The sequence below is a fragment of the Mus pahari genome, chromosome 1 (genome assembly GCF_900095145.1).
Source record: "Mus pahari chromosome 1, PAHARI_EIJ_v1.1, whole genome shotgun sequence".
Lineage (NCBI taxonomy): Eukaryota > Metazoa > Chordata > Mammalia > Rodentia > Muridae > Mus > Mus pahari.
This window is the reverse complement of record NC_034590.1, coordinates 123,355,513-123,363,096: the sequence shown is the minus strand read 5'-3', so window position 1 is coordinate 123,363,096 and position 7,584 is coordinate 123,355,513. Positions and strand designations below refer to the sequence as shown.

The window sequence follows — 7,584 nt, the reverse complement described above, 5'->3', positions numbered from 1 at the left end:
CCACCCTCCACCCTTGATTACCCTATACTGGGGCATCTATCTAACCTTCATAGGACCAAGGATATCTCCTCCCATTGACGCCTGACATGGCAATCCTCTGCTACATATGCAGCTGGAGCCATGTATACTCCTTGGTGGCTTAGTCCCTGGGAGCTCTGGGGGTACCACTCACCAACCCAGCCCACTCCTGCTTCCTGGCTCTGTCATTCCCCTATATTGGGGCATAAAACTTTCACAGGACCAAGGGCCTCTCCTCCCATTGATGACTGACTAGGCCAGCCTCTGCTACGTATCCAGCTAGAGCCATGAATCCCACCATGTGTTTTCTTTGGTTGGTGGTTTAGTCCCAGGGAGCTCTGGGGGTACTGGTTAGTTCATATTGTTGTTCCTCCTTTGGGGCTGCAAACCCCTTCAGCTCCTTGGGTACTTTCTCTAGCTCGTTCATTTGGAACTCTGTGCTCCATCCAATGGATGGCTGTGAGCATCCACTTCTGTATTTGTTAGGCACTGGCAGAGCCTCTCAGGAGACAGCTATATCAGACTCCTGTCAGCAAGTTCTTGTTGGCATCCACAATAGTGTCTGGGTTTGGTGGTTGTATATGGGATGGATTCCAAGGTGAAGCAGTCTCTGGATGGCCATTCCTTCAGTCTCTGCTCCACACTTTGTTTCTGTAACTTCTTCCATGAGTATTTTGTTCCCCCTGCTAAGAAGGACTGAAGTATCCACACTTTGGTCTTCCTTTTTGCATTTCATGTGCTTTGTGAATTGTATCTTAAGTATTCTGAGCTTCTGGGCTAATATCCACTTATCAGTGAGTGCATATCATGTGTGTTCTTTTGTGATTGGGTTACCTCACTCAGGATGATATTTTCTAGTTCCATCCATTTGTCTAAGAATTTCGTGAATTCATTGTTTTTTAATAGCTGAGTAGTACTCTATTGTGTAAATGTCCCATATTTCCTGTATCCATTCCTTAACTTTCCTAATGCAGCAAAAATATAATAGAGTTCCTTATGTTCTGGTGACCCTCCCACCATAAAGTTACTTTCTTTGCTACTTCATAACTATAATTTTGCCATTGTTATAAATCATAATGAAAATAAATGTGTTTTCAGATAGTCTTAGGTGACTCCTGTGAGAAGGTCATTCAACCCCTAAAGGTGTCTCGCCCCACTAGTTGAGAGCTGCTGTCTTAGAGGTACTGTTACTTCAGCATTTTTATATTGGAATCAATGCCTCTATCATATGATCCCTTGGTGATAAAATTTCATTTGTCTTACTCAATACACATTTCTTAGGTTAAGTTTACATTAATGAATCATAGTACAGGCCACAGATAAAATGATAAAAATGTTTCATAAACTCTCCTCTCCAAAGAATTTGATGAATTCGGAAATTAGGAACAAATTCAGGGATATCTTAGGAAATTCATTGAACTAATAAGGAAGCCTGCCATTAGAATCTTTGATAATCTGTTCTCTGCCTGGTAAAGCAGAGCCTCCTGAGAGCGCAGAGGTCACCAGTGACCCCAAACATTGGAATGAAGAGGAGCTCAATGGAGATGGGAACATCTGAAAGGAGAGCTGATGAGTGAGCAAAAGACATCACAGTGGAGGAGAGTGAGATGATGAAGGGACACTTTTTGCATCTAATCAAGTAGTAACCACATCCACAATTGGATTTGTGAAAGATATTCAGGGGCAGGGATGTGGCTTGGGTACAATGCAGTGGCTTTGGTTCTAGATGATGCAGAAATGCAGGATCTGTGCATCTTCTTCAGCCATGATAGTGTTTACAGTAAGTGAAGGTGTCTTAGAGGTCTACTGTAGGAAGCACCTCTACTAGTGGTAGCAACATTGATAACTGGGTACTCAATAGTGTTTTGAGATCCAGCAATACCCACAAGCAGCCACTGCAGTGCTGGTTTCCAAAGTACAGGTTCCCAGAAAACAAATAATGCGAGAATATGTGTATATGTGTATTCATACATGTGCAGCCCCAATTAAATGTTGGAGATATATATATATATCTCCAACATTTAATTGGGGCTGGCTTACATGTTCAGAAGTTCCGTCCATCATCATCAAGGTGGGAATGTGGCAGTGTTCAGGCAGGCATGGTGCAGGAGGAGCTGAGAGTTCTACATCTTCATCTGAAGGCTGCTAGCAGAATACTGGCTTCCTGGCAGTTAAGATGAGGGTCTTAAAGCCCACACCCACAGAGACACACCAACTGGAGTAGGACCAAGCTTGTTTTACATCCAGAAGTTTGGAAGATTGTGTTAATTAACTTTACAGGCCAGATTGTACACCATTTGCCCAGTCTTCCTTTGTTAACAATTTTTAAAGCCTCAATGGATTATCTTTCCCTTCCAGTATTCCATTGAGCCCTTTCCCAATGCAGCTTTAGTTTTTACTGATGGATCAGAAAAAGGAAAGGCTGTGACTATGAATGGTGAATCTTTTACTCAAGAAACTCCTGAAACTTCTGCTCAGAGGACAGAATTAATTGCTGTGATTTTTGCCTTAACTAAGTTACAAGACTGTCTTTTTAGTCTCTATTCTGATTCACAATATGGTTAAACTGTTCCCAGCCATTGAGACCTCTATTCTGGCCTTAAATAAATCTACCATATCTTCACTTTTATTTAAGTTACAACTTTTATTACAAAGCAGAACTTTTCCGCAATAAGTCATCTATGGGCATATACTAATTTGCCTGGTCCCTTAACAGAGGGTAATCTGCTAGCTGACCTTGCTACATGACTTCATGGACTGGTAGAATTAACGTTGTGAAAATGATTATTTAACCAAAATCTATTTACAGATTCGAAGGAATCCCAATCAAAATCCCCATATCACTCCACAGAAATAGAAAATTCTCCTAAAACCTATAGGGAACTACAAAAGACCCCAGATAGACAAAACAATCCTGAACAAAAAGAGCAATGCTGGAAAGATTACCATCCCAGACCTTAAGATATATTCCAGAGCCATGACAATAAAGACTGAATGGTACTGGAACAAAAACAGATGTGTAGACCAATGGAATAAAAACAAAGACACAAAAATGAACACACACAACCTCAGCCAATTAATACCTGACAAAGATGACAAAACATAAACTGGAGAAAAGAAGGTATCTTCAATAAATGGTGTTGGAAAAACTGAAAGTCTACATGCAGAAGAATGAAAGTTGAGCTCTATCACTTTGCGCAGAAACTAATCGCAAATGAATCAGAGATCTAACCTTAGAACCTAAAACACTGAAACTGCTAGGAAAAAAATAGTCAGTAACGGAGATGATAGAGGTGTAGGAAAGGACCTTCTGAACAGGCCTCCATATGACCAAGATTTAAGACCAACAACTGACAAGCAGAGCTTCATAAAACTAGAAAGCGTCTGCATAGCTAAGGAAACAGTCAACTGGGTCAGGTGACTAGGAAGCCCATAGAATGGGCAAGAACATTGACAACTATACATCTGAGTGAGAATCTAGGTTTTTGGCCTGCAGGGGACCTGAGGTTGGGCTTGGGCTAGCAGGCAGTAGAAGCAGAGATCTCAGGGCAGGCCCTGCTGTTTGAAAGGCAGCTCTGTTAACTGCATAGTAGCCCTCACTGTGGTGTTGGGGGAGGGGCAGAGTGGAGGCTAGCAGCCCAGCCCGCTAGATAGGTCAAAATGAGATCTGAAGAATGTAGCTAAGAGTCAAAGGGGCAGCAGCAATGGGGGGTGGGGGGGCGGTGGAGCTGGCCTGGAAAAGACACAGGGAGAAAGAGAGAGGGAGGGGGAAGGGGAAGGAAAGAAAAGATAGAGAGGGAGGGAGGGGGAGGGAGAGAGAAGGGAGGAGGGAGGGGGAGGGGGAGGGAAAGAGAGGGGAGGGAGGGAGGGAGAGAAAGAGAGAGAGAGGGAGGGAGGGAGGGAGAGAGAGAGAGAGAGAGAGAGAGAGAGAGAGAGAGAGAGAGAGAGAGAGAGAGATCTTTTGAATTAGGTCAGAGTTTACTTACTTCTTGAGTAATGAGGTGGAGTTTCGATGTGGGACTCTTATTTGTGGGTATGCTTCAGCTGGGTTTGCACCAAGATGGTAGTGCCAGTTGTAGAGTTGTTGGGTCCCACTGTCACAGGGCAGGGCCACTCGGGGAGGCAGGATGTAGGATGTGGGATGCGAGATGCTGGATGCCAGATGCTGGATTGACTGCACTTACCCTGCACCGTCCAAGCTCCTGTTGGGCAGTCGGGAAGCCCTGGGATGATGCTCAGAGAGTGGGAAAGCACAGTCAGAGGCGCGGGACAGCCAGAACAGGCTAGGAGGTCCCCAGGCCTGAGAAGAAGCTGGGACTGTGGGGTTCCCTTGGAAGTTCAGGCACAGCTGGAAGTTGTGAAAGAGCTGAGAAAGGAATTTGGGCCAATGATCTTGCCTGGGCGGGGTCGCGGGAAGGAGGGGAGCTCAGGCTGATCCCACAGGGAGAGTACTTGGCTTGACTGCAGGCTTGAGCTTGGCTGCAGTCATAGCTGGAGTGCAGAGAGGTCTTCTATAGGACACTAAACAAGGCTCTGTATGTGAAGGCCTTCTCCATAGCTCCCCAAGATGGACCCCCATGAAAAGAGGCAGTCCATGGTTCTAAGGTATTTATTGTCTTGGCAGATTGTTTTGGCTATCCTGGTTTTTTATTTGTTTGTTTTTGCTTTTGTTTGTTTGTTTTTTTTATATGAAGTTGAGCATTGCTCTTTTAAGGTCTATAAAAAACTGTGTTGACATTTTGATGATGAGTGCATTAAATCTGTAGATTGCTACTGGTAAGATGGTCATTTTCACTATGTTAATCCCACCTATCCATGAGCATATCAGATCTTTCCATCTTCTGATATCTTCCTCAGTTCCTTCATTCAGGGGCTTGAAGTTCTTGCATTAGAGATCTTTCACTTGCTTGGTTAGATTTACGCCAAGATATATTATTATTCCTGGCTATTGTAAACAGTGATGTTTCCCTAATTTCTTATTTTTTAATTAGATATTTTCTTCATTTACATTCCAAATGCTATCCCCCAAACCCCCTATACCCTCCCCCTTGCCCTGCTCCCCAACCCACCCACTCCCACTTCTTGGCCCTGGCATTCCCCTGTACTGGAGCATATTATCTTCTCAATACCAAGGGCCTCGGCCTGTTTATCATTTGTATAAAGAAGGGCTACTCATTTCTTTGACTTTATGTTCAGCCACTTTGCTGAAGGTGTTTATCAGGTATAGGAATTCTCTGACAGAATTTTTGGGGTTGTTTATGTATGCTATCACATCATCCACAAACAGGGATACTTTGAATTCTTCCTTTCCAATTTGTATTTCCTTGATCTTCTTTAGTTGTCTTATTGCTCAGGCTAGAACTTCAAGTACTACATGGAATAAATAGGGAGAGAATGAGAAGCCTTGCCTTGTCCCTGATTTTAGTGGAATTGCTTCAAGTTTCTCTTCATTTAGTTTGATATGGTCTATTGGCTTGCTGTGTATTGCTTTGATTATATTTAGGTATGTGGCTTGTAAAACTGATCTCTCAATAATTTTAACATGTACGGGTGTTAGATTTGGTCAAAGGACTCCTAAACTGGAATAATATATTTAACCACCCCTGACCTCAAGCTGTACTAGAGAACAATAATGATTAAAAACTGTATTGGTATAAAGACAGACATATAGATCAATGGAATCAACCAAAGACTCAGATATAAATTCACACATCTGTGGAGACTTGATTTTTGATAAGGAAGCCAAAACCATGCGATGGAGAAAAGAAAACATGTTCAACAACTTGTTGATTTCATCTTCTTTACCTTCCCTCTAGCTAATTTTACTCTGGTAAGTTAAATGTTTCACTTTCTGAGTTAAAGGGAAATCATATTTGAGGGTTCAGAGAGAGAATGCAGAAAGTCAACACCAACAACTTCATTGCATTTATTATCGTGAAAAAACATAAGACACTACACCCAAACACAGACCCTCTAGATGGTAAAGTGGGCAAAGGGCAGGTTTTGCACACTATAATGTTATGTCAAGTTAAAGAGGTGAAGTGCCACTTCATCATAGTCAGGATATAGAGCATGTGTAGTAAGGTTCTGTTCAGTGGGGATATGTCCACCAGTACCGTGCAGAGATACAGCACATACATGAGTACATGATGACAGTTGCCCATAGACCTGCATTTCCTCCAGCCCCAACTATCTTCATGACACCTAGAATTTTCTATGTTTGAGTCAAAATTTATAACTACCAAATGTGAATACTTAGGAATCAAAAGATATTTGTTTGGGAAGAAAAGCAGGTAAAACATCTGTTAAAAGCTTCCTGATTAAGTTTTTTTTAAACTGACATAAATGACAAGATTGTAAGTTTTCTATATAATCATGGAGTAACATAAACACGGACTGTGCAGCTTAAATGGCATGGGATACAGTGAACTGGGCTGACCCTGTGAATTAGTAGAGCTGAGATGTAGGCATCAAACTCAGGGAAACTTAGAAACAAGGAAGAATCCTGTCTAGAGCACTCTTCTGCTTTGATCCAGTCTTTCTTCTATCAGTGTGAATTTTAGTTTTTAGTTGTTATTTTAAACATTAGCAAATGATATACAGGTTAATAAGATTCACTGTGATATGCCCATACACTCGATGTTGTCTATGTCTTTCCTGTTTGCTTCTATCTTTGTCTATTTGGTGGTTTTTTGTTTCTATGGTTGTTGTTGTTAACTCACCACTAACTAGAATTATCTGGGAAGAGAAATAAATCTCAACTGAGAAAATGCCTCTATTAGATTGGTCTTTGGGCAAGCCTGTGAAGAACTTTCTTCATTGACAATTGATGTAGGAGGGCCTAGATTATGGTGGGCAGTGCCACTCCTGGCAAGTATTCCTAGATAGTATATAAGAAAGCAGATTGAGCAAGCCATAGGGAACAAGCCACTAAGCAGCATTCCTCCATAGCCTGTGCTTCAGTTTATGTTTCCATTGCCTTCCTTGTCTTAACTTCATGATGGACTCCAGTTGTAAACTAAAATAAATCCTTTCCTCCCCAAGTTGATTTTGGTCATGATATTTATCACAACAGCAGAAACCTTGATAATATGTTATCAATTCACTTTTCTACCTTCACTCCTCTACCTCCCAGCCTCTTTCCCAGTCTCTAGTTCTTTCTTGCTGGAGACCAGATCCAGCTGGAAGATTCTGGTATGGAGAATGGGAAGGGGCATTGGCCAAAGTGAAAACACTGACCTCCTGTTGACTTTCAAGAAAGTGGCCCCGAATAGCTCAGAAATCTTTATTCATACAATTACAATTCTGCTCCCCTAAGCAGTAATATCACTGGATGTTTTACTAAAAGAAATCATAACATCAGAATTAAAAACCTTCCATATTCCAAAAGCCCCCAATTCCTTTCCTCCTTCCCCACTCCCAATGGATCAGTTACCCCAAAACCCTATTTTTCACTACATAGTACTACTTCAGTAAGCCAAAAATAAATGTGTAACCAGGCATGTCCTCTAAACATGAGCCTATACCCAGTTGGTAGCTGTTGAGTTATATTTTTCAAAACCTTAC

At 41.9% G+C, this 7,584-nt stretch overlaps 1 protein-coding gene across 1 annotated transcript in view; it reads right to left on the bottom strand.

Annotated features, from left to right (window-relative positions):
- LOC110326915 (membrane-spanning 4-domains subfamily A member 4D) overlaps positions 1–4,369 on the bottom strand; it is a 248,968-nt gene extending 244,599 nt beyond the window's left edge. The window contains exon 1 of the mRNA XM_021205574.2: positions 4,005–4,369. The gene's annotated coding sequence lies outside the window, so the exon portion shown is untranslated. The remainder of the gene's footprint in view (positions 1–4,004) is intronic.
- Between the last annotated feature and the right edge of the window lie 3,215 nt (positions 4,370–7,584).